This window comes from Microcebus murinus, chromosome 2 (genome assembly GCF_040939455.1).
Source record: "Microcebus murinus isolate Inina chromosome 2, M.murinus_Inina_mat1.0, whole genome shotgun sequence".
Taxonomy (NCBI): Eukaryota; Metazoa; Chordata; class Mammalia; order Primates; family Cheirogaleidae; genus Microcebus; species Microcebus murinus.
Genome location: NC_134105.1, coordinates 71,979,067 through 72,006,963, shown reverse-complemented (window position 1 = coordinate 72,006,963; position 27,897 = coordinate 71,979,067). Strand labels below are relative to the sequence as shown.

The following is a 27,897-nucleotide window of genomic DNA, read 5'->3' as shown; positions in this document are numbered from 1 at the left end:
TTTCTTTCTTTCGTTTTCAATCAAACTCTGATGCTGACTTTAAGACTGAGGTGATGTGTAAAGGAAAAGTTTCCAAAGCAAATTTGGGATTCTTGTTGTGAGATAGTACAGATGCAGTCCTCAAAAGCACAGATCCTAAACCAATGACAGCTTTGAGTTCAAATCACAGTTCTGCCACTTACTAGCATAGGATCTTGAATTACCCGTCTGTTCATGATGATTAGGAGAGGCAGCCAGACTTGGCCTCCTCTGGTACAAAATGGGGCTGCTGTGAGGAAAAAATGAGCTAATATATGTCAAGTGCTCCAAACAGTGCCTGGCACACCACGAGGACTCCCTAAGTGTTTATTACTACTTCCAGATTAGTCACTAGGATTGAATTCTTTTTTAGGTGTACTTTTATTAAAAAGTTAAAGAAGAATTCTTGTACAGCTTGTTAACCCATAATGCCCAAAACCAGTACAAAGATTATTTACAAGTTTCACTTCCTGATAGGATCTTCCAGGATTTCCATATGTGGACTAGAGCCCCTAGAAGGCTAAGCAGTGGAATCTGAAGAATTTTTTTTTTCTTCCCGACAACAGTGTAAGGAAATCTGCATCCATTCTTTCAATACCACAAATGAGTTTCCATAATGAGAAAAAAAACAAAGATCCTTATTGCATTAAAGCTATATGGAGGTACATTATTAAATGCATTTACTCTGAGAGCAACCAAAGTGTTAGAAATTTAAAGTTATGCAGTTAAGAAGTGCAGTTCAGCCGGGCGCTGTGGCTCACGCCTGTAATCCTAGCTCTTGGGAGGCCGAGGCGGGCGGATTGCTCAAGGTCAGGAGTTCAAAACCAGCCTGAGCAAGAGCGAGACCCCGTCTCTACTATAAATAGAAAGAAATTAATTGGCCAACTGATATATATATATAAAAAATTAGCCGGGCATGGTGGCGCATGCCTGTAGTCCCAGCTACTTGGGAGGCTGAGGCAGAAGGATCACTCAAGCCCAGGAGTTTGAGGTTGCTGTGAGCTAGGCTGACGCCACGGCACTCACTCTAGCCTGGACAACAAAGTGAGACTCTGTCTCAAAAAAAAAAAAAAAAAAAAAAAAGTGCAGTTCAGATCACATGGGAAAACAGTCCTAAGGACTAGAATAAAACCTGTGGATGAATCAAAAGAGTTTTGGGTTTTTTCTCCAGCAAATGTTGAAATTCCAGAAACTATGCACTATATGCTTAGAGTTATTAAGAGAAAAATGCTTTTAAAAATCCCCTCAGACTAGGATTCGAAACTCAGTTGGCAATAGAGATCTGTTAAAATATTACCACTCTCTTCTCTTTCAAAAAGGATACATATACAACAAATTACCCTTAAACAACATTCGTTTTCTCGAGAAGAGCAAATAAAACTAAAGACAGGAGCACTAACGGGATCAGATTACAGGTGAGGTTATGTGCTGCAAGGGACACTCAGCCAGAGAGGGCTAAAACCTAGTGGATACTGTCCTCCAACCAGTATGCCCAAGAACAGGACAAATGCAGCCCCTCTGACACCACTGCACACAAAGGGATCATGAAGGTTGGTACAAGTGGCCCTGAGCACACCAGTTCTCCATAAACAAAACAAACTGGTGTCCCAAACCATCTTTTCTCTGGGGCCTGCTGTATATATGCCTTCAGACAATGTTATAATTTGGTTTTTGTTTTGTTTTTTTTCGTTTGTTTTTGACACAGAGTCTCACTTTGTTGCCCTGGCTAGAGTGCCACGGCATCAGCCTAGCTCATAGCAACCTCAAACTCCTGGGCTCAAGCAATCCTTCTGCCTCAGCCTCCCGAGTAGCTGGGACTACAGGCAGGTGCCACCATGCTCGGATAATTTTTTCTATATATTTTTAGTTGGCCAATTAATTTCTTTCTATTTTTCGTAGAGATGGGGTCTCAATCTTACTCAGGCTGGTTTCAAACTCCTGACCTTGAGTAGTCCGCCCACCTCGGCCTCCTAGAGTGCTAGGATTACAGGCGTGAGCCACCGCGCCCAGCCTGTAGTTTGGTTTTTAAAAAAAAGTGTTGGTTTTTACTCTGACATAGCCAACTTTTCACAATGCAAACAACATTTTCCAGCTTTCTTGGTTTACTTTATGTCATCAGCTGTTCTATGACCTATTTTCTTCTTTTCCTTACTCCATATTCTTCTTTCTAACATCAACCCTTTTCCCTTCCTTTTCATTCTAATTCCTTTTTGCATAAGTCAAGACCTAAGTTCCACGACCTAAGTTAACTTGAATGCACTACGAGTGGCAAAATAATAGCATTCTTTGCCCCTCCCACACAGATTCTGTACTATTTCTAAATATTCATCAGGTTGAATTTTTCCCTTTCTTATGTAAGGACTCCTCCCTTTTTCTCTCTTCCCCATTTATCCCCAAATCAATTTTAAGATACAAAGAAATCTTCCTCCCTTATCATCTGGGATAGATTATTTCTTTACTCAACTCCAAGTGGCTTGTACCCCTCACAATACCCTGTCCCACCTATCCCCTCCCCCCACACCTGTACTCTATTTCTCCCTGAACCTATCACTCCTCAGGTGGGACAACCCCTTCAAGTACATCCACTTCAGACTGTGAACTAAAATAAAATCTTAAGCCCTGCCAGCTAAGTTACTGGACTCCCTCTTGACCAAGACGACTCCAGAAAAACCTTAAACCTGAGTTGGTGGCCATGAGGAGAAGGGAGGTCAGCTATGCCTTGTCATGCTCTTCCCTTTCAGAGTTACTTTTTGTAACAATAAGATAACTAAATCTTTTTTTTTTTGGAGACAAGGTCTTGCCCTGTGACCCGAGGTAAAGTGCAGTGGCATCATCATAGCTCACTGCAACCTCAAACTCCTGGGTCAAGCAATCCTCCAGGCTCACCCCCTACCCCCAGAAGCTGGGACTACATGTGCATGCCACCACACTCAGCTAATTTTTCAATTTTTTGTAGAGACAGTTCTCACTAAATTGCTCAGGCTGGTTTGAACTCCTAGCCTCAAGCAAACCTCTGCCTTGGCCTCCCAAAGTGCTAGGATTACAGGTGTGAGCCACCCTTCCAGCCAAAATTCTAAATCATTAACAGGCCTAAGGCCATGCAAGACATAGTTTAAACCACACCTTCAGGCCATCAATTTACTTAACAGATGACTTGAGTTTCCATAAATGATGGTTAGTCTCAGATTAACAGATATCCTTACCTTAAATTAAATCATTCCAAGTCTTTACACCAAGTTTCATTTCTTTTTTTTTTTTTTTTTTTTTTTTGAGACAGAGTCTCACTCTGTTGCCTGGGCTAGAGTGCCATGGTGTCAGCCTAGCTCACAGCAACCTCAAACTCCTGGACTCAAGCGATCCTTCGGCCTCAGCCTCCCGAATAGCTGGGACTACAGGCATGCGCCACCATGCCCGGCTCATCTTTATATATATATATATATTAGTTGGCCAATTAATTTCTTTCTATTTATAGTAGAGACGGGGTCTCGCTCTTGCTTAGGCTGGTTTCGAACTCCTGACCTGGAGCAATCCACCCGCCTCAGCTTCCCAGAGTGCTAGGATTACAGGCGTGAGCCACCACGCCCAGCCAGTTTCATTTCTTTAATCAAATACAAATCAAAGAATCTTTAAACTCACCTATAACCTATAAGGCACCCCTCACCCTTGAGAGGTCCCATCTTTTCAGGCCAAACCAATGTATGCCTTCCATGTATTGACCTATGCTCTTACATGTAATTCCTGTCTCCAGGAATATATAAAAACAAACTGTAACTCAGCTACTGTGGGCACATTTTCTCAGGACCTCTTGAGCCCCTGTGCTCTGGGCTAGGTCACACACATTCGACTTAGAATAAACCTCTCTAAATTATAGTTTGGGTTATTTTTCCATTAACAAGATGTAATTTACCAAATTTAAAGGTCAGAGGCCAGGCACGGAGGCTCTGGCCAACACTAACCCTAACCCTCACATTTGTAATCAATCCTAACACTCTGGGAGGCCAAGGTGGGAGGATCACTTGAGGTCAGCAGTTCTAGACAGGCCTGTGAGACAGTGAGACTCTGTCTTGAATAAATAAAATAAAGGTCAGAAATTGTTATCACTATAAATATGGGGTTACATATATATTTTTGCTTTGTATATATTTGGGGGGGACACAAAAAGATGAAATCAAGTTTTGATTTGTTTCAATTTAAACTGATTAAAGATGTGTTGTGCTTTTATTCAAATCCCATATTTCATTTACCTGGCCACTAAAGGGCTGTCGATCTCTAAGCATCTAAGCTCACAGGCTGTTTCCAGCCCACAAAGCTGTTTTGTTTGGTCTTCCGGAAGTTCTTATTTAAAATGTTAAGTTAACCAACTTTTTAAAATCAGATTTTACATAGTAATCCAGATTCCTGGCTAACAGTGAAAAATCAAAAGATCTGGCCACACTGGCCGGATTGGTGGCTAAACAGACCCACTTGAGACAGAACTTCCATTTTCTAGTTCAGCCCAGGCCCAGCCCCCACTCCTTCCTGATTATCTACCCTGAGGGTGAGTACCAGCAGCCACAAACCATCTCGTGTGAGGCCCACTCCAGGCAAGGTTTGGTATTTGCCTAAGACCCCCAGGCTATAGCTAGTATCCAATTCTAACTCCTTCTCCCTGATTAGTGCAGAAATTACAGATGTACAAAATTTCTGCTTGGAACCGAATTTACCAAGTGCAAATAATTTATAAGAAAAAGAACTTAGAACTAAGTGAAAGAGAAAATGTTTTTGTAACAGAAAAATATTTTTAAATAAGTAAGTTAAAGAAAAAGCGTACTTTGTGTGCAGGAAGGGGGTGTAGTTGTGTGAGACGTATACCACTGCAGCCCACTTCCCAATTTGCACTTTATTATTGCCTAAATGTTAATATGAAAAATAAACTTGTTAAAGCAGAAATTTTAAAGGAACAAATTCACTCCACTAAAGCTGTTATACTTGAGTATAATAAATGTATAAATAAAACAGACTATGAATATGATATAGATACATGGAAATTTATTCATCCTTTTTTACTTTGAGGATATGGATGATTATTTGTTTTTATTGCATATATTTGTTATGGCATTTATTCAGCTAAGACATAACACCTTAGCAAACATAAGCTACATCTTTACATGGTATCTTTATGTAGTTACTGTAGTGTCAGATGCAATCAGGAGGAGGGTGCTTACTGTGTACTATCACAAGTGGCATTCTACCATCAATTGGTGATAACAGAGAATAAGGACAGAAAAATATACCAAAATATGACTCTCTTCTTTGTGTAACAGAAATATTAATAGGTATTGTAAAATGAATACAAAGAAATCTAATTAGAGAAATGAGAAAGAAGAGTACAGTAGATAAGAGAGAATGGGCTTTGACATAAAACAAGTCTGTCTTCAAATTCCAACCTCTACCACTTCTGTGTGATGTTTTTGCAAATTACATGACTTATGTGTCCTTGTCTCATTACCTCACCTGTAGAGTAGGAATAAGTCCACTTTTCACTCAGGATTGTTTTGAGGATTAAATGAGAATGCATGTAAATTCCAGTGTGTAGGTTTGAACAATCAGTAAATGCCTAATAAATGGCAATTGTTGTAACGTGGCATATTCCATAACTTGTCCAACTACTTCTTGTCCAACTAAGTTTAAAAAGAATCATATCTGAGAATAAACTGATTATAAAAGCCTATTCAGTGGGGTGTGAGTACAAGCATCATGGGGACCATTCTCCCAAGACTTTTAATTTTGAAACATTAGATTTGCATTGGGAACAACCAGTGAAGAGAATGTTAACTGATGGCATTTCACACCTGTCTGATGGGTTCTGACCTGTCTCCATAGCTTGAGATCCAGAGGGGCAGCTTTCTCTTGGCCAGCAGCCATCGGAGAGAAGGGTGTCTGCACCTCCTGTGTTCTCCCTGCTCTGTAGAACTCATTGCAGTGCTGGCTATCTGTTGATCTTAAGATGTAACAATGGGATTTATGTGTTGCTGGGGAAGTGAAGCCTTCTCTGGCAATGTTCCTAATTATTACCAGCAAGCAGAGGAGGAGGAAAAAAAAGGTAAGAAAAAAATGCTTGTAATAGAATCTAACACCACATTGATGAGCCTTCCCCAATAGCAGATGTCAAGGTATACAAGGTATCAAGAATACAGACATCTTAGGCCGGGCGCTGTGGCTCACGCCTGTAATCCTAGCTCTTGGGAGGCTGAGGCGGGCGGATTGCTCAAGGTCAGGAGTTCAAAACCAGCCTGAGCAAGAGCGAGACCCCGTCTCTACTATAAATAGAAAGAAATCAATTGGCCAACTGATATATATATAAAAAATTAGCCGGGCATGGTGGCACATGCCTGTAGTCCCCGCTACCAGGGAGGCTGAGGCAGAAGGATCGTTCGAGCCCAGGAGTTTGAGGTTGCTGTGAGCTAGGCTGACGCCACGGCACTCACTCTAGCCTGGGCAACAAAGCGAGACTCTGTCTCAAAAAAAAAAATACAGACATCTTGAAAACACCATTGCAGTGATAGTTCCCAGACTTTTGATTTCACAGGCCGGTAAAATTTAAAAAGAAAAACTGTCATAAAATTGCCAAGTTAAAACTGAACAGCAAAAAACAAACCATCACTATCCTTTAATAAAATGTGGAGGAAAAAAACAAAAATTCTCAAAGAACCCTCAAAGAAGGAGGGACAATCCAAGTTGTTTTTTTTTTTTTTAAGGCCACTTAAATTGAATAAACATGGCACTAAAATTGAAACTGAGAAGCATACTGCATTGTCTTTTTTCTTCTAATTTCTCCATGGGCTGGTGAAACTGTCATCACAGACCCGCTCTGGAAACGACTGCTCAGGAATGGACTGAGAGTTGGTCCCGTCATGCTACCCAGTCCAGGATACACTATCTCGTGGAGGCACCAAAGGCCACGCTGTGGACCATCTGCTGTCTGGGTCATCACTTTCTAAGGAGACTGATATATCATTGAAGCTCCTTGTTTGTCTTAACCAATTATGGGCTTGTCAGCCACTCAATGTTTCAAAACCTGGCACAGCAGTCAGTACCCAGCCTTTGTGCTTAACTCAGTAAGGTAGTTCTCAGCCTTGGCTGCACATCAGGATTACTTGGGAGGTGGAGGGTATTTTCTAAACTAAACTCCACCTCCAGAGAGTCTGAATCAATAGGCATGGGGAAGGGTCTAGTCATACATACTTTTAAAATACTTCCCAGACTGATTCTGATGTCAGCCAGGGTTAAGGAAAACCATATTTATTTGCATTCACCCTGAATGTATGTTTTATAAAGCTTTACGGTATACCTCTCGATACATTCCTCTGGGCAACAAATACTAATGAATGGCCTGCCATGCACAAGGCACTAGAAAATCAGCAGAGAACAAGGCAAGTATATCCTTGCCTTTACTGCACCAATGGAGTACTAGTACATAAAGACAAGGAGGCAAACAATTAAAATACGACATTCAGGCTTACTGGAATTCAGTGAGCATCAAGGCTGTCTATATCCCTATCCTTGTGGTTTCATGGGCCCCAATAACAACTTTCAGCTGACTCTTTTCAGGTGCTAGAAATCCTAACATTTTTATCAGAGAAATAGATAGGGAAGGGACCCTGTCCTCAGGAAGCTTACATTCCAGCAGGAATATCCAAACTTTCTAGATGCCATTGCATTGCTCATTCCAGCTTTAGTGTCTTTCCTAAGTTGAGGTGCTCTTGACTTTGAACAAAGCACAGTGGAAACTCAAGATCATTTTCTGGGGTTTTCTCCAAAATCTCTTTGATGAAGTTTAACATTTCCTGTCCTTTTTATCTACAAAAGCAAGTACAGACAACATTGTGAAAATATCTGCAGAGCCCTTCCCTTCCCTGGGTTTTCCCAACAACACACTATCCCATGATAATTCCATAATTTCCCTTAATACCCGACCTCATATTGACCCACAAAGAAACTCATCTCAAATCTTCTGATGACTAATACATCCCCTAGTGTGGTTTCCTTGGAGTAAATCCCCATTGACTAGATATTTCATAATCCAAAAGAGTTTACTGTCATCTGTAAACCTAGAAATTCCACTGTGTGCTCCATCTTTTGGATCAATTATGTAAATTAAGACCCTAGGGACCCTACCATTTCCACACCTCTAATCAGAGAAGAAATCCTCATCCTTAGCCTTTATTTGTGATCTCTAAGGCAGACAGATTCTAATCCCCACTCTGTCACTACATGTGTAAACTTAAGCTAATCACATCATTTTCCTGTGCCTGGATGGTCTCATCCGTAAAATTCAAGGGTTGATCACTTCCAGCTATAATATTCTATCTTTATATTCAAAATGATACAACTGCATGCTTAATTCCAATGTGACTTCAACTCTGACCCAGCCTTTGAAAATATAAAAGGACAATGTCTAAAGGTTTTCAATGATTACCCCTCAAGAAATCTTACATATTCACAAAACATCCCTTCTTCTCATAGGAATAGCCTTCATCCCCAGAGGATATAAACAGATTTCCCATGTGGACCAGTGTAGAAGCGACCGAGCAGACTGTGCCATCTGGATAGACAACACATCAACAAAGGATTAGGGCACAATGGACATTCATAACAAAGAGGCTGCACATGTTGGCTATGAGATTTGGAATTTTGCTCTAGCACTCCTTCAACACTGAGATAGCTACCACCCAAACCAAGTAATTTATTTAAAGCTAGTTTGTTGGAGAGATCTAGAGCAAGTGGAGAACTTGGCACTAAATCATCTGGGATGTCTAACCTGCCTGCTTCAAAAGACATCTGGGAATGGTAGTTTCCTAATATCTTCTCAGTGAAATGTGAAAGATGTGAAATCCAAATTAAGCATGAAATTACACCAATGACAAGTTAAAGCCCAGCTCTGGGAAAAAGGTTTGTTTCTAAGCCTCAATCCTCTCTCCTTCCTTAAATGTAAAGCCATAACTAATTAAGTATTTGGGGCATACTAGCAAAAACGAGAAGAAAACAAAGCTTTGCCAGAGTGGGAACCAAGTTCATATGTGATTTTTGCCAGTTATCCTGTCTACCTTCTCACAAATTTTAAAAGCAACTCTGATTTGGCAACCTTTAAATTTGCATAAAACATTAGAAACTCTCTTCCGGATATCTACACAGAATTACAAAGACTTCAGAGGATGGAGTACAGATTTTAGAAGCTTGCAATAGACACAATCTCAAATGGCACCTTAGATGCAAACATTTTGAGAGCTAAATGTAATGTGGTTTGGCCACAAATACAGATTCCCCAAAAGCCCCCAAATTAAGGGCTAATCAGCCCCTGGAACTCACCTCCATCACTCAGCACCCCCAGCTCTCACAGAGGATCAGCAGTGCCCTAAACTACTAGGTTACATGTAGTAATAAGTGACAGAGGTTTTCAGCAAAGTCATTATCCATTTCTCTCAAATATAATTAAAAAGAAGAATCAAAATTCAAAAATTTCAAAAAGGCCAAAAGACTGGACCAACATAAACAGGATAATGTTGAAAAATAACAACAACAAAAAACTTCCACTCAACTTCTCAGAAAAAAATTGCCCAATAATCACAGAATGCAGCAGCTCATACAGCAAAATATCTGGGAGTTTTGAGTATCCACAACCTGACTATCTAGTACATGAGTCTGTGCTAGGTGCTGCTTTGAAGAAAAAAGGCAATTGTAAGCTTAAGCTGCATGAAATACACCTTAATGCTTAGGTCTCAGTAGACAGCTGTCCCACTGTACTCCTTATTGACCAGATATCTCAATTACCATATTCAATTCCAGACTCTCCATGAGAGATGTTGACAAACGGAGACAAACCATGTTCCATTCATGACTGAAAAAAATTGGGACTAGTTTGCATTAGAAAAGTTAATTGAGAGGAAGGGGACATTATACCCTCTTTGTACATTCAAAGAGTAGTCCTGTGGCAGTTGGCAGCTCCAGAAGAACAAAATCAACAGAACAAAGTTTCAACAAGACAGTCTCCAGCTCAAATAATAATAATACAAACAGTTCAAGGATGACACGTCTTCATAAGCAGAATTCACTGTCCCTGGGGTACTTAAACAAAGGCTACTTAGCAAGTATAAGAATGTACTAAAGTAAAGAAGTTAAGGCTGGGTGTGGTGTCTCACGCCTATAATCTTAGCACTTTGGGAGGCCAAGGCAGGATTGCTTGAGGCCAGGAGTTCAAGACCAGTTTGAACAGGAGTGAGACCCAGTCTCTACAAAAAATAGAAAAATTAGCTGGGTGTGGTGGTACACACCTGTATTCCCAGCTACTTGGAGGCTGAGGCAGAAGGATTCCTTGAGCCCAGGTGTTTGATTTTGCAGTGAGCTATGATGATGCCAGGGCAACAGAGCGACACCCTGTCTGTCTCCAACAAGTTAGACCATGGCCTCTCTAAAATGCCAGTATTACACTGCCCTACTAGCTCATCTGCTATGATTTCCCTTGAATCTGCCCCCTTCTTTTGAAAGACCCTACTCACTTCAGGCCTGAGCATAGAAGTCTCCTAGACTGGCTTTCTAACCTCAATGTTATTCTTCCTCAGATATCAAGAACCCACTCCTTTCAAGGCCTATTCTGAGATGTAACTTTATTCTCAGAATGCTACCGTGGCATGCAGGTTCACTGTCTGGGGTAGCATTTCTCAACCTTGGCACTATTTTTTTTTTTTTTCTTTTCTTAAATTTAATAAATAAGTCATGCAGCTAATTTTTTCTATTTTTAGTAGAGATGGGATCTCACTCTTGCTCAGGCTGATTTCGAACTCCTGACCTCAAGCCATCCTCCCACCTTGACCTCCCAGAGTACTAGGATTACAGGCATCAGCCACCACACCCAGCCAACCTTGATATTATTGACATTTTGGACAGGATCACTCTTTGTTTGGTGGAGATGGGAGGGATGCTGTCCTGTGCACTGTAGTATGTTTAAGTCACATGCCTGGCTTCTATCCACTAGATACCAGTTGCACCTGCCCCTAGCTATGATAGCCAAAAATGTCTCCAGACATTGCTAACTGGCTGCTAAGAAGCAAAACCTCCCTCTGCTGAGAACCACTGGTCTTGATGCAAATGATTAACACCACTACCTTGTGGTTAAGTTTTCTACTAACTATGTTCCCTCTACCTTCGTTCATTAGTCATGTTTTCTGCTCCACATTGCTGACTACTGTCAAAAGTCAATTCTGCTTCACTCCTCTGTCCTAACACACACAACACTTTCATCTGTCTCCAAACACCTGAATTCTTAGACAAGTGTGATTGTTTGCTTCTGCTGGTGTCCTTGCATGTACCTGTCTCATCTGCTCTCTGTGATTACTACAAAAATCTTCTCCTTCCTTGTTAAGGTTATATAGCACCACTCTAGTACTTTACTTGCTGCTGGTACTAATAAATATTAACTGGTGTTAGTTAGAATGTCAAACACCAGCTCCAATTAAAAATAAGCGAATTCCCTTACAAACTATCATTTCAAGAACATGTGATCATGGGTCCACAGTTCTGACAAAATTTTAACTTTTAATAGCCAGTGCCAATTTACATACAGTACTGAGAATGGAGTCTAGTCTAATTTCCAAAATACAGCTACCAAAACAATTTATTTGGACATGATAAACACATCAGAATTTTCTAAAATTAATTTTTTAAAAAAGCTCTGCACAACATTAAAATTAAGGGGAAAAAGGCCAAGTTTTGACAAAGTTTTTTAAATGCTGGAAAATAGAGCAGAGAGAAAAAGATACAAGTGTGGCTCAATACTTTAACTGTTGCATCACAGGCTTCTCCACAGGGTAAGGGAAGGGGGGGTCACCTAAGGACAGTTTCCTCTCCAACCTTCAAATCTATTTTAATCAACAAAAGTTACACACACACACACACACACACACACACACTCTCAATAAAAAAAGAGACAAATGTAAGATAAAATGTTCAAATATATAAACTGTAACATTCCAAGATTTTGGAATTTTTTTCCAGCACCACAGATTACCTAATCATTTTATGGTGGGACTCCCTAAGTAACCTACAGAGACCAGACACTCCAAAGTCAGACCCCTATTTTAACCACCTAATTTTAATCTCAGGTTCTTTCTCATTTTGCACTTGAATTTTAACAGGGATTTAGTCAGTTGGTGTCAAGACAGGGGAAGCAAGAATTCCAACCCTGAACTATCTGACAGCAGCCATTTGTTCAATATTTCTGGACTGTAAAAATAAATGTTGTCTGAAGACCCCAATTACTGGTTACCACGCACGGTTCTTCCCCACAGGTCTGTAAGAAGCAGAGGCCCCAGAAGCTTTGGCAAGGAAGGTCTGAATCACTGTCATTCTTGGCACTTGGAGGTAAACAGCCCTCACCATTATTGCAGATGGGAATTCCCTGCCTGTCCAGACTTTACCAACGTCCAGCACAGAACACGTAATAGGTGTTCAATAAATGCTGCCTGAAAGAAATTTTATTATTAAAGCTGCCAAGGAAAGTTTCCAGAAGTCAGCTCTTTACTCCTGTATCTCTTCCAAAATACATCCCCCTAGCTTTCCTTGTCCAACAAAAAATATTTTTCAAATTCAAGGAGCAAGAAATCTGCAAAGCAACAGGAGCCAAGTAAGAGCTCAAGCTGGGCCCCACATTTAGCTAGGACTCCCTAATACCTATTCCCCACCTCTCTGCCTACCTCCTGAGTGCTCTCTCCCTGTCATCCTCGCTGTTTTCCTTCCCACAACCTCACCTCTCCACGGTGGGCCACACACACCCCAACTGCGTACTCCTGGGACCTCACACCCCACCTCTTCATCACCAACAGGGACCTACCTCTCCTCCCCTCGACCTGCAGCAGTTCTTCTTCACTGCAGCTGGCTTTTTAAAAAATCGAAAAATCTCATTTCGTTATCTGCAAGGGATACCCCAAATAAAGGGGAAAGGCCCTATCACCCCTCCAGTAGCCGGAGGTGATCCGGCCTCTGGGCAACCACCCCCAATTCTCTTTTCCAAGCCCCTGGACAGGAATCGAGCAGAAGTCCCGCTCCCAAGAGCCCACGCCTCCAAACAAGCTAGAAGCGGATTATACCGGTACCCAACCCGGAGACGGCCCGCGGCGTGCTGAGTGCACCTGCGGGCCGCCCGCTCCCTCCCACAGGCGCGGGGGCGGGGCTGGGCCTTCACCTCCCCGCCCCCGCCCGCCCGCCCGCCGGGCTCCAGCGCAGCCCACCCGGCGCGGGAAGGCGGCGGAGGGGAGGCGTTTCTGGGGAAGTTAAAGGGCTCACCTTATGGGCACCGGGCCAGCAAGGCCAAACACCAAACACCCACCTCTGGGAGGAACCAGCCGGGCTGTAACCGGCTCTCCCCGCCTTTCCGGCGGAGGAAGGCGAGCGAAGGGAGCGCGCGCAGGGGGCACAGGAGCCAGCCCCTCGCAGGGCCCAGAGCCTTCGGCCGCTAGGATTGCCGAAAGCGGAACAATCTCCCGGGCCCAGGCGGTCTCAAACAGCAGCCCAGCTCCGCTCGTCGCCACCTCCTCCCGACCCCCTCGTTGTCCCCAATCGAGTTCTCGGCCCCAGCCTCCGCTCGGGCCGCGGGGCCGCGCGCGGAGGAGCAGGACGCCTGCGCCGGGTTGCGCGCTCCGGCTCCGGCTCCAGCTCCGGCGCCGCTCCACCTGCGCGTCGCGCTCCCTGGCAGCCCCTGCCCCTGCCCGGAGAGATGCACACCAACCTTTTGGGGCAGCTCGGCCGCCAAGCCAAGGCTTATGCAGAGGCGGGAGGTGGCGGCATCACCTGCGGCGGGCGGCGGCTGCACCGGGACGCGCCGGGGCGGCGAAGGCGCGCTGCGCCCTGGACCCTGCTCCCGCGGCCCCGCCCGCGGCTGCCACCTCGAAGCGCGGCGGAGGAGCCGGGGCACCACGGGCGGCGGCAGCGGCGGCGACGGGAGCAGCAGCACATGACTCTGTAACGAGGGGAATTAGACAAAGCGTAACATGGACTCCGGGCCCGTGCAGGCGCTGCAGCTCTGGGACCAACCGCAGCCGGCGAGCGCCGGGACTGGCCCGGCCGCAGCCAATGGGGCGGGCCCGGGCCTCCATGTGATTGCGAGCACTTTCCCCGCTTGCCCTGCCGAGCAAGCCCCGGGTCCGGGCGCTTCCGTAGCTGGGCGGGCCGGCTGACCGGAGGGGGCTGTGTGGCGAGGGAGGTGGCTCAGGGCTGGGAACTGGCTGCGAGAGCTTCTAGATGCCGAGCAGGTGCTTGGGGCGGGGAAGAAGGGCAGCGGTCTATCTATTTCAGGTAGCTGAAATACCTGTCAAACGCCCACCTGGGCACGGCTCGGTGCCTGGCAGGCACTGTTGCCAGTCAGGTGCGAGGCAAGCTCAGGAAACTTCTCCCCTCCTGGGCGAAAGGGTCTATCCTGTCGATTAAACTCTGATCTTAAGACTTGGCTGAAGGGGAGAGTTGGGGTGGGTTATAGTTAAAAAGTCATTTAAGGGCCCTCCAAGTCTAAGGAGAACGTACTTACCTGGGATTTGGAGCACACAACTACATCTTGGCATGAATAGTTTCTCAACTTCATTTGTTCTGCCTCTGCTATTAAAGCTGTATTGTAGAGTCAGTTCTTGTCTTCATCTGAGTCTGCCCCTTTGTCCCCATTAATTTTTGCCAAAGATGTCTTAACAACTGAACCAGGCAGGTGAAAAGGTTATTCTCAGCTAAGAGGGTTTTCCAACCTGAGAGTTTCCCCCCTTTTTTGTTGTTGTTGTAAGATCGAAGTTTCTGTGCAGTCTTTTTTGTGGGTGAGGAGAGGGAGCGACCAAGACCTAAAGTAAGGCAGGATGTTTGGAATTACTTGGTTCTAACAAAACAAATAGTTCAGCCCTATACTTCATTATCTGAATCCATGTGTTTCTGTGAACCATGGGAAGTCTCATCTGTTTTCTACCAAGGTCCCTCCATGTCAGCAAACGTCCGATCAACATTTACGCAGCCTCTAAGTGCTCTTAATAAGCATGCCGCACAAAATGTTAGATGCTGAGGAAGGTGTTGCTTTAGATATAAAGAGGCACTGAAGAGTGGTTTTCGAGGGTTTTAGGAAAGGATTCACAGAGGCGGGAATAGAACTGACCCTTGGCTGATGGGAACCTCCTCACCATGGAAGAAAGTAAAGAAGAGAAGACGCCCAGTAGGATCACAGAGAGGTCCAGAATACAGTCAAGGGACTGCCCTGGACCAACAAGATGACACCAGATTCGGAGCTCTCTGCCCTCCTCTTGCGTTCTCCCTTTCCTTCTCCTGTCCCTCATGCCGGCAGCTTCTACCTCACACTCCCGGCCAGGAAGGAGGGGTGTGGGCAGGGAGCGTGTGGCGCTGATCTATTCAGTCTCAGATTTGCTGATCTTGGGGGTTAAAACCGTTTTAAGCTGTTGAAAACTAGTTTGATATTTTGATTGAAAACATCCCAGTGTTATAATTAATTTGGAATATTATGCTGTTTGTACAGAACAATCTTGTGTACTTTGCTCCACTTTTTGATCGTCCCTGGGTTTTAAACTGTAATTTTTAGATTTGAAAAAAAAAATTATTTCAAGATTGGTATAAATTGAGAAAATAAAAAATACTCCAAAAACAGTCAAATGTGGAGAAACAGACATTCTCACACAGTGTAAACGTGAGAGTAAATTGGAAAAATCCCTTTAGAGGACAATTTGAAAATTGTTGACAAAATAAGTAGATGTGTTCTCTTTGAACAGGCAATTCCACATCTAGAAATTTATACCTTAGGGATATTTGTGTAAAATGATTAATATATGTCATAAATATTTAGACATGTGTACAAAAAACATATGTACAGATGTATTTATTGGAACAGTGTAAACAAGTAATAGTGTAAAAGTCTAATGACAAAATCCAAATAGGAAACTGGTTAAGCAAATTATGCTAGATGTGTAGAAGGAAACCTTTAGCAACCATTAACAAAAACAAGATCTATTTGTATCTACATGGAAAGATGTTCAAAGTCATAAGGGAAAAAAGCAAGCTGTAGAATAATATGAATAATATGATCCCTTTTCTGTACCAAGATATACATGTTATTAAATGAATGCTTTAGAAGAAATCTGGAAGCATATGTAACAAGTTGTTAATGGTGGTTAATAGTGATTGTTAATGGTGATTATCTCTGGATGTGGGATTACCAGGGCCTTTCACTTTCTGTTACCAAGTTCTGTTTCTGAATTGTTTTTATATTGAGCACATGTTACTTTTATAATAAGAAAAATAATAAACATTTTTCAAAGAATTATCTTATTATGTTCAGGCTGATATAACAAAATACCATAAACTGGGTGGCTTATGCACACAGAAATTTATTTTGCACAGTTCTGAAGGCTGGGAAGTCCAAAATCAAGGCATTGGCAGATTCAGAGTCTGGTGAGGGCCCTCTTCCTGGCTCATAGAGGGTGCCTGCTTACTGTGTCCTCACGTGGTGCAAGGGGTGAGGGGTCTCAGGCCTCTTTTATAAGGGCACTAAATCCATTCATGAGGGTTCTGCTATCATGACCTCATCACCTCCCAAAGGCACCACATCCTAATACCATCATCTTGGGGGTTAGGATTTCAACATATGAATTTGGGGAGGATATAAACATTCAGATTATAGAAAATATAAAATTATTAAGAGCTCTAACAATGACAAGTAATGAAAAATAACTGATGATCAGATGTAAAAAAAAAAAAAAAAAAAAAAAAAGAACTGTCAGCTCCCCCTCTCCCACAAGGAAAACAACCGAGAAGGAGGCAGCAAAGAGCAATAACTGGTTTGACATTGGGTTTGAAATTAAGAAATATGATAGAAAAGGAATCTGAGGCTACTCTAGACATGTCTACAGGGGAAAACAATAAGGCTTCAAAAAAGTTCTATTCAACAAAAATTCATAGGGCATTTACTATCCTTTGCTGAGTTGTTATAATCAGAAATTGACAACTGTTCCAGGATATGGTAAATCTGTGTCACTATAATAACAACCAAATAAATACACAGGTACTCTTCTAAATTCTTTACATATATGCACTTTTGGTCTTCACAGCAACCCTATAAGATATTATCCTCATTTTATAGATGGGCAACAAAGGCTTAAAGAGGTTTATGTAACTAGCTCAATACTACATAGCCTTTAAATGGCAGAACTAGACTTTTAAGTCAGGTGGCCTGGCTCTAGCAGTCCGAGCACTTAATCACAGTACTGTCTGATAAAGCCATTATTTGCACATCTCCTTTTACCAAGTACTGTAATTCTAAGTTGATTTATTCTTACATAAGCTATAGCATTTAGCATGCTCTAAGGCACTTAATACTTTTGAATGAATGAATGAATAATTGACTTTCTTACTAGAGAAGAATCAGAGCTCCTTGGAGGAGTGACTTTGCATTCTTCCTTTTTCTATCACCTAGTTGAGTGCCTATCAAATAGTATGCAATGTGAGTTTCAATAATCTGTAAACATGTTTTTTGAAGAATTGTACAGTAATCAAACTTCATAAATTGATCCCAAATGCACTGGTGTAGCTCATGAGTAATATCATAATGAATTGCTTCAAAAGTGAAAACTAGCCCTGGGGAGGAGCTGAATCTGGCTATACTTGCATAACCATGCACAAATAAGCATAGAATATATTTGATTGAAAATTGGTCATAATGTTGAAGGATTTCAAATTACTTGAAATACCCTCTTTCTCTCTCTCTCTCCTCTCTTGGTTTCCTCATTTCTGAAATGGGGATAATAACCCCTATCACAGGTTATTATGAGGGCAAGAATTACATGAGATAATATATGGAAAGGGCTTAGCCAAGCGCCCAGACCATAGGTGTTGATCAGTAAATGTTACCTAAGTATGTCCACATATTATAAGTGTGAACCAAATTTCTTGCTCTCTTGGGGCTCTGTTAAGACCACAGCTAACATAGTATGTAACATCTAGAGCCCTTCGTATTTTTAAAAGTCGGGGACTCATATACATATAATGCTTTGAAATTACATAATAGGAGTTCAGCCTAAGCAAATGGTAAATGCCTTCTCATCTTCTCTTTCTTTCCTCTCCTGTGCCATCTCCTACTTCTTATCTTTCTATTCTTTCTTTAGATGGGTTAAGTCATTTCATTTCTTAGACTTATTGAAACTGTTAGCCTTGTAGGTAACTAAGGTGGCAAATTGTCTCCCTTTTTCGCAGCTGAGGAAATTGACGACGTGATGGAGACTAGGCTAGAAACAAGCAGGTCATAGGAGGAGAAGCAGCGTGGAGGAAATGGAACTGCTAGGAGTGTGTGGGGTAACTCTCCATGAGTATTGACATAACATCAAGTCCAAAGAGGAAGGGAAATTGCCAGACTGCTATAATTAGAAATAATATGGTGAAACTAGAAACCAGAAAAACTAAGGGTACCTGTCTTAATCAACCACAATGAGAAGAAAGAAATGGGTCTATGCCTTCTAAAACAGGTTGATAGAGTGGTAACATTAGAGTTGCCTATCTAGGTGGGCAGATGCTTCTTTATTGGTAGTCCAGGAATAAGTGTTCCCTTCACCAAATTAAAAAAAAGAAAAGCCGGGCACGGTGGCTCACGCCTGTAATCCTAGCACTCTGGGAGGCCGAGGTGGGCGGATTGCTCGAGGTCAGGAGTTCGAAACCAGCCTGAGCAAGAGCGAGACCCCATCTCTACTATAAATAGAAAGAAATTAATTGGCCAACTAATATATATATATACAAAAAATTAGCCGGGCATGGTGGCACATGCCTGTAGTCCCAGCTACTTGGGAGGCTGAGGCAGCAGGATTGCTTGAGCCCAGGAGATTGAGGTTGCTGTGAGCTAGGCTGACGCCATGGCACTCACTCTAGCCAGGGCAACAAAGCAAGACTCTGTCTCAAAAAAAAAAAAGAAAAAAAAAAGAAAAAAGAAAAAGAAAACTTGTAGAAACACTAAATTCAACTGCCTGTGAATCTGTACCCAGGCACTCTGCCTTCCTGCCCATGTCTAGGATGGAGGAACTATCCAGGTTCTCATCTAAAGCCCACCCTTTCACTTGCACTAGATCTCATCTCATCTCAAACAATAACTTGGCAGTTGTTCCCCTGTCTTATATCATTTATTTCGCTCTCTACTAGATTATTGCCATCACCAATTTTTAAAAATGATATTATTTCTCTCATTTTTTTTCTTTTTCCACATGCTCTATCCTGCTGGATATTTCTCTCATTTTAAGGAATACAATTTCTCTTGACTCTGCTTTCCCTACCCCATTTCTCTCCTTTGCATCTAAACATCTCAAAAGAATTGTCTATACTCATTGTGTCCAATTTCTTTGTTCTCCTTTTATCTTAAAACCTTTAATTGAATCAGGGTTTTACTCCGAAAGCATCACTGAAACTCATCTTGCCAAGGAAACTGATGACTTCCACATTGCTAAATACAGTGAACAATTCTTAGTCCTTAATTGACCTCTCAGCAGCATTTGACACCATTGAATACTTCTGCCTATTTAGTAAACTGCATTCCCTGGCCTTTCAAGACATCAAACCCATTCACTTCTATGGGCTTATCCAGTCAAACAGCTTGAAATCCCCTTCCTATGCCAACAAGTCTGCATTTGTATCTCTAACTCAATCCCCTTTCCAGAACTTCAATTTGTGTTTATGACTCCCTAGGTGGTTTTCCCACTGAGACATGTAATATATATATATATATATATAATATTTCAAACTTAATATGTTCAAAACAAAACTCCTTGCCAAACACAATTTATGATATACAATTCAGCAATCAGACAATTGTCAGTACAGTAGAGAATAACAATGGTAATCTCTAGTAATAATTAGAATTGGAATTTGACTATTGAAATTAGTTATAGATTATTACTTTGATGTGAAACTGACAGAGCATGACACTATTGGTTGACAACCAGACATTTCCAGTTGGTTTTATGAGTTTTGAGAATCTAGATACTGTATTTTATTTTTGGAAAGGTTAGCCCTGTTTGTAAGGACTGATTGCTTGGAAATGTAATTTTCAAAAAAAAAAAATCACCTAAAGGAAAATAAAACATAGACATGCCTAATAAAGAAAACAAAAACAAAAACAACAAAAAAGCCCAAACTCCTGGTTTCTCCAAGAAAACTATGCATCCTACACAGCAGTCCCCCCTCCTTGCCACACTAAATGGTAATTCCATCCTTCTGGTTGCTTGGACCAAAAGCCCTGAGTCATTCTTGACTCTTTTAGTCTTGCAACCCATATCAAAGTAGTCAGGAAGTTCTGTTGGTTTTACTTTTTAAATATACACTTATGGCTACCACTTTGGTCCCATGCACCATCATCTGTCTCCTCTCCTGGATTAACTGATCTGTCATCTAATTCATCTACGTGCTTCCACTCCTGCCTTATCTTCCCCACAGTCTCTTCTCTATCTTTTATTTATTAATTTATTTTTTATTTTTATTAATTTTCTTAATATTATTTTCTTTCCTTCTTTTTTTTTTTGGAATTTCATCCACAGTCTATTCTCAACAGCAACCAGAGTGATCATTTTAACATATGTCTGATCATCTCATCCATTGCCCAAACCCCATGATAGCTCCCCATTTTACTCAGAGTAAAGCCAAAGTCCCTACAGTGCCTTGTGAGGTTCTCACATGATTTGTACACACACCCCTCCCAAATGTCATTACTAGGGGAAGTGTACCCAGACAACCATATCTAACACTGGAACCCACACCCTGCCTACTCCTGTTCCCATTACTTTGCTTTATTATTTTTCCCTGAGCACTTATCACTTGCTTATTATATTTTTTGTTTATTATTTATCCCTCTCTGCTAGAATATAAGCCCTTTGCAGACAGAAAATTTTATCAGTTTTGCTGACTGATGTGTGCCATGTATTTTGAATTGTGTCTGGTACATAGAAGACACTGAGTAATTATTTCTTAATAAATTAATGAAGTTATTTTAGATTTGTAATCAATAAGAAACTCAGAAAAATTTTTGCCAGGAAGATATTTTTCTACATCATGCTATTCCCTGAATATTTGTTAATTGAAAAAAGGCATTCATATTCAGAGTTTTCAAATCATACCTATTAGTAAAATAGCACCTAGTAGTTTATGTGGCAAAAGAAATTTATTGTAAAACGTTATCATTTTGCTAATCTCATACAAAGAAAAACAATCTGATCTGAGTTAACAAGCAAACAAAATTGTTAAATAATAATTCCAAAGTCCTAAATTGTATTTTAATTAGAGAAAATATTTAAGTAAAGTGACACAATGGCGAAAAGAATAAGAGCAGATTAAACATTAATTCCCCCCTAACATATTATTTACTTTAAAACTGTCATGTTGTACAATAAGGCTGCCATATATCTAATCTGGCTAAAATAAAAGGTTTAAATTAGAATAAAAAAACACAGATGTGACAAAGTAGCAAGTGGGAATCTTAGTTATAGTTTTGCCAATTAAAAGTCAAAATGGTACAAAAATCCTCAGGAAAATCATCATAAAAAAGAATTGAGAAATTCTTACAAAAATTAAAATCCCCTAGCACAAACTAATTTGTATGGTCATTTAAAAAGAAGAAAGATAATTACTGCTTCCAAATAGTGAGTAGAATGTTTAACAATCCACTTGGAACTCACTTTGTTGGGATGTCTCCTCATAGCTCTTGTCTGTGGGAAGAGAAGAGGAGCACAGCCAGAAACCTTAAATGTCAAGATGAGGCTGAGCAACTCTTTCTGAGCTAGAGAGAGGAATGTTGGAACAGGAAGAGGGAAGCCAGCCTGTGGGGTTTTCCTACAGGTGAAATTCTAGCATTCTGGATTTGAAAGATTACTATGTCTGAGCATAGTTTGAAACTTCATCTGACAATGTCTCAAAGCAGTGCGACCTGGAGATGATTTGAAAATAAAGTTTAGACTGAGAGGTTGTAGTCAGGGAACTAAATGTCAGCATTGTCCTAATGTGAATTGCTCCCAGGCCATGCAGACTCGTAGAAGGAGGCAGCCGTCCTGTCTCCTGTTCCCCATCCTTCTTGAAGTTGGTGTCCTTGCTTAGCTCAGTCAGGGAAACTAAGCCAAAAGGGAGTATGATGGTTAAATTTAGGTGTCAACTAGGTGAAGAGATATACCGACAGCCGGAAAAGCATTATTTCTGGGTATGTCTGTGAGGGTATTTCTGGGAGACACTGGCATTTGAATCGGTGGACAGAGTAAGGAAGATCCACTTTCACCCAAGGTGGGTTGGTACCATCCAATCAGGTGGGGTCCCGGATAGAACAAAAAGGCAGAGGAAAGGCAAATTCCAATTTCCTTCTGTAGTTAGTACGCCCATCTTCTCCTCTCTTGGACGTTAGAACTCCAGGTTTGTGGGCCTTCAGATTCCAGGACTTGCTCTAGTAGTCTCCCCAGGATGTCAGGCCTCCAGACTCAGACTGAGAGTTACACTGTCGGCTCCCTTGGTTCTCAGGCCTTTGGACTCAGGCTGAACTATACCACTGGTTTCCCTGGTTCTCTAACTAGTATGAGGCATGTCGTGGACTTTTCAGCCTCCATAATCACATGAGCAAATTCTCATAATAAATACCCTTTTACCTCCCTCCCTCTCGATCGATCGATCGATAGATAGATAGATATCATATTGGTTCTGGGAGAACCCTAGCTAACACAGGGAGCTAAGGCCATGACTCTAAATCGCTCATATATGCGACTAGGAGACCAGGTACCTTCCATTCCTGACATTCTATGATATCCTCTGGAAGTTTATCTCCAGCACACCAATAGGTAGTTCTCTTGCCACTTTCCTCACTAACATTTATCCATCTCCTAAAAATATGTTTGTTTTTCTCTTTCTTTTTTTCGTCTTTAATAGCTATCCATGAGCTGTAACAGTTTTTTCTCTTTCTAATGGAGTAAGCAAGAATTTTATGAGTTAACCATTTGGTCTCCCTTCTCTTTTTGTGACACCTGGCTGACAATCTGTAAACTCACAGCCTACAGATGTGTTTTAAATGCACAGTGTTCTAAATTTTTTCTTTTTGAGGCAGAGTCTCTTTCTGTCACCCCAGGTAGAGTTCAGTGGTGTCATCGTAGCTCACTGCAACCTCAATTTCCTGGGCTCAAGCCATCCCACTGCCTCAGCCTCCCAGAGTGCTAGGCCTCCCAGAGTGCTAGGATTATAGGCATTAGCCACCATGCTTAGCATAAAATTTTTAAATTAGTTGCTAAGCCAGGTATGGTGGTTCATGCCTGTAATCCTAGCACTTTGGAAGGCTGAGGCGGGAGGGTCACTTGAGGCCAGGAGTTCCAGACCAGCCTGAGCAACAGAGCAAGATCCTGTCTTTACAAAAAAAAATTTTTATTGTAGCCTGGGCTGGGTGCGATGGTTCAGGCGTGTAATCCTAGCACTCTGGAAGGCCGAGGCAAGAGGATTGCTTGAGGTCAAGAGTTTGAGACCAGCCAGAGCAAGAATGAGACCTCATCTCTAAAAATAATAGAAAAATGAGGCAGGTGTGGTGCTGCATGCCTATAATCTTAGCTTCTTGGGAGGCTGAGGCAGGAGGATCGCCTGAGCCCAGGAGTTTGAGGTTACAGTGAGCAATGATGACTCCACTGCACTCTACCTGGGGTGATAGAGCAAGACTCTATCTCAAAGGAAAAAGAATAAAAAATAAAAAAATAAAAATAAAAATTAGCCTGGTGTGGTAGCTTACACCTATAGTCCCAGCTACTTTGGAGGTTAAAGCGGGAAGGTCACTTGAGCCCAGGAATTTGAGGCTGCAGTGAGCTATGATCATGCCACTGCACTCCAGTCTGGATGACAGAGTGAGATTGTGTCTCAAATAAAAAATAAACAAACAAACAAACAAATAAATAAAAATTAGTTGCCAATATTTGATAATCAGGAAATTTCACATAAATACCCAGATTTCAGCACCTTTTAACAACCAGAATAAAGTGCAAGGTAGAATCAGGAACACCCAGAAAAGAGATTCTGACAGCTATTTGAGTGTTAAAAATTGCATTGGGGCAATCGTCTTGTAGGGGGGTAGAACAGAAAAAGCCAATTCTGACATCCATCCCTCACTGCTCTAAACCATTCACTGTAAGAGGTAATTAAATATTGGTTTGTGTGTTCCCTGCTATTTCAGGTATGTTTCTTTTAACTCTCCCAACTAGGACCTAGACTCTATTTCATGTTTCTTTAGTCTCCACCACTGCCTTGCACAGTGATAAACCAATGATTATTAATTTATGAGCTAACATCTATGATCAATCCTTTTTATTATTTGTTCTTGTCATTGCCATACATGCATACATTCAACAATTTATATATATATATATATACACATATGTGTGACATAATAACATTTATTGAGTACTTGCTCACTGTGAGCCAACATTGTGCTGAATGCCGAAACATACATGCCAATCAAGCATTTTCCTGCTCCTTTAAGAGCTCACAGTCTGGTGAGGAAAGGACTCAGATGTTTATGGCAGCACAATTCACAATTGCAAAGCTGTGGAAACAACCCAAGTGCCCATCAATTCATGAGTGGATTAATAAAATGTGGTATATGTATACCATGGAATACTATTCAGCTTTAAGAAACAATGGTGATATAGCACCTCTTGTATTTTCTTGGATAGAGCTGGAACCCATTCCACTAAGTGAAGTATCTCAAGAATGGAAAAACAAGCACTCATGTACTCACCAGCAAATTGGTATTAAACGGATCAACACCTAAGTGGACATATAGGAGTAACATTTATCGGGTGTCTGGCGGGTGGGAGAGGGGAGGAGGGGATGGGTATATACGAACACAACGAGTAAGATGTGCTACATTTGGGGGATGGACACGCTTGACGCTCTTACTCGAGGGGGGAGGGGGGCATGAGTGATATATGTAACCTTAACACTTGTACCCCCATAGTACGCTAAAATAAAAAAATAATAATAATAAAAAAATACGACCTTTAAACTGGAAAAAAAAATAGAAAGATTATACTCTGCCTGGGTGCATCAAGGGAGGCTTCAGAGGAGATGATATTTTTCTGGGTCCCAAAGGATGACTAGGAGTTCAGCTAGTAGATAAGGCAGGGAAGGTCCTGCAGATAGAGGAAACAGCATGAGTACAGGCGCCGAGCTTGTCTTCCTCTCCACTCTATCATGTAGCCATGGGACAAGGAACCAGGTCCCTTCTAGACCTAAATTCAATGAGTCCTTGAATAAGGATTACGCAATATCTGTTTATACTATGGGTAAAGGAAAAGCCTTGGCTTAATTCTTTTGCCTCACTAGCAAACACGTAAATAAAGAACTCAGAGTAAAGAACTCAGGGAATGGCTTTTTTTTTTTTTGATGGAGGTTTGCTGACTTTTTAATCTCTCATCAACAGTCTAAACATGAAACTCTTTGCCTTTTTCATTATGAGCACTAGACTTGAGTGGCAACTCAAAAGAATTACTCTTCTTATCCTGTCTCCTTTTGATTAATTAATCAAAGTTGTATACATCATGAATAAATACTTCACACTTATTCTGATCACAGATAATTTCTTTTTTACAGTAATAAATTTTAAAATCATTCCTGTCATTTACAAATTTCTCCTTTATTTTTCCACATCCTAAAAAATCTTTTCTTTTAGCCAACACAGCCAGACAGTACTTTATCCTGCTCTGAGAAAACACTTTTATCTTCTGAGTTATCATGGAATGCTTGAAATAATATGGATGCTGAAGGAAAACTCTAAAGAACGATACATTATAACAGTAAGATGTTTCAGGGAGACTGGGCTATCTATCCAAGGAGGAAGATTTCCATCTGATGCAGTCTAAGTAACTCCCCCCCACCCCCGGGTCCCCAGACCTTAGACACGCAAGTGGCAGTTGCAAAGACTGTATTTGCGTGTCTCAAACTGCATGCAGAATTTTCAGGCCAGAGAGTGTGTACTGTAACCCCATTAGGTAAAGGCATGGCTGAGCCCCAATTAAGAAGGCCAATGCCATGACAGGAAAGGTAATTTGCAGACTTTGGAACAACCAGCATGGCTGGCTGTACGAAGAAGATTGGGGCTTTATATCCATGCCTAGAAAGACCCCCATGATATGTTAGCTAAAGTCCAAAGAGCACATGGTCAGGCCCTGATTGCTTTGGCATTGCTTGGAGCAGTGCTGTAATCTGTGACTTGGACCTCTTGCCATCCAAAACAGCTGGGAACCTTTTCCTGGAATCGACTTTGACCCAGGGGGACTTGAGTTTGGGTGGATGGATGGCTGAGATGTTTATTACCATAGTGTCTTATCCTCTGCAAGAACACTTGAGCTCTGTTTGCTTTAGTCGGTTGTTGTTACTGGTATTGGTGGTGGTAGGGTGTGTGTGTGTGTGTGTGTGTGTTAGTTTTACATGATGATAAACAAATATCTGAAATGTCATTGCTTTCCCTCATTTGCTTCATATCATCCATAACTGCTGGCTATTTAGGAGCAAAGTTAAAGAGTCTATAGATCTGAGGTGCTGGAAGCAGCTTTGGGCAGCCAGGACTCCCCATTGCACAGAGACTCTTCCTTCCTTCCCCCACCTCGCCTTCTGCAACTCTGAGTTCCTTTTCTAAACCTCTCACCGACACCTTCACTTTCTGTTAAGTTCATAATGAATCCCAGTGTGGCATGTTTGTGATGTTGTGCGGAGGCTGCTGTCCAAAAATAAACTATTGTATTGAACAGGGGGAAGGCTGGTTTAAGGAGGCGTGCCAGCCAGCCATGGTGTTCAGAAGCACTTTCTGGTTAATGTCTGCAAATTTTCTTTTTCTACAAAAAGCTAAATGGGGCTCATTAAGCTCCTCTCGTGTAATTTTGTAAAAGAAAGGATAAGTTAAAAATAGTCTAAAGCACAAGCCTTAGAGGCTTAGAGTTGTTAGGAAGAACTGATGATGAGGTCTGGGGAGAGGTTTTCACAACTGAAATCACAGCCCTGCAGGAGCTGGGCAACCCCAGCAGGAGGGGAAGGCTGGGAGGCTAGAGGGAGAGGCCTTGAGGGGCAGAGTGTGTTTCCAAGGATGGACTCACATTCAACCCCATTCAATTTGGATTTTGTCAAGTACCTATTAACACATAAGCTGCTAAATGGTACTAATTAAGTCCCTGACTCATGTCAGGATCCCAGTACAATTTCATGAAAGAGTTGGGAATGGAAAATCCAAAGGACTGGCCCATTTTGAGGCTCTAGTCCTTTGAAGAAGACAGTTGTCCTTACTTATTAAGGGATGATAAGCCTTGCCTGCTGTGTGCTGACAGAAAAGAAGTGCTAGGACAAGCAGGTAACCAGTGTGTGAATGCAATAGTAGGCAGGATTCCACTTGCTTGCCACTCACTAATGGTCCCTTGCATTGAAAGCTTATATAGTGGCGTTCAGGCTGCCTCAGATTACATTCTGACACCTGTTCCCCAGGTTTCTGTGTTAGTGAAAGGAAAGTAGAGGAGAGCCTTGGGGACAAAAAGTAGTCATCCATAAGCATTCCTGTAGCCTGACAGCTTTAATAAGGGCACAGATGCCAGCTGCAGGGGTGTTGCTTGTGGACCAAATGTATACAATTTCATGCATCTCTGACTTCTGAGCCAGCTCACCTCTGACAACTGCCTCCCAGTCTCAGTGGAGGTCTCAGTTGTGATGCCAACCACACCCCTCCTCATGATTTAGGGGCTCTCTTGCTTGTACCAACATTAATGTGGATTTGCAAACATCTGAAACTTTTCACTGCCTCCTGGAGGGACAATGAGGGACTTGGGTTGGGAAGGAGTGACTCATTCT

The 27,897-nt window shown here is 41.9% G+C and overlaps 1 protein-coding gene across 2 annotated transcripts in view; it reads right to left on the bottom strand.

The window, feature by feature from the left end:
* The window catches only part of LRRC8D (leucine rich repeat containing 8 VRAC subunit D), a 114,526-nt gene extending 100,464 nt beyond the window's left edge, over nt 1-14,062 (bottom strand). Inside the window, exon 1 of one of the 2 annotated variants that reach the window (XM_012790857.3) lies at nt 13,778-14,062. The gene's annotated coding sequence lies outside the window, so the exon portion shown is untranslated. Of the gene's footprint in view, nt 1-12,883; nt 13,173-13,777 lie in introns of those variants that run through there. The other variant, XM_012790858.3, reaches the window with a different exon arrangement.
* Nucleotides 14,063-27,897: the final 13,835 nt, after the last annotated feature.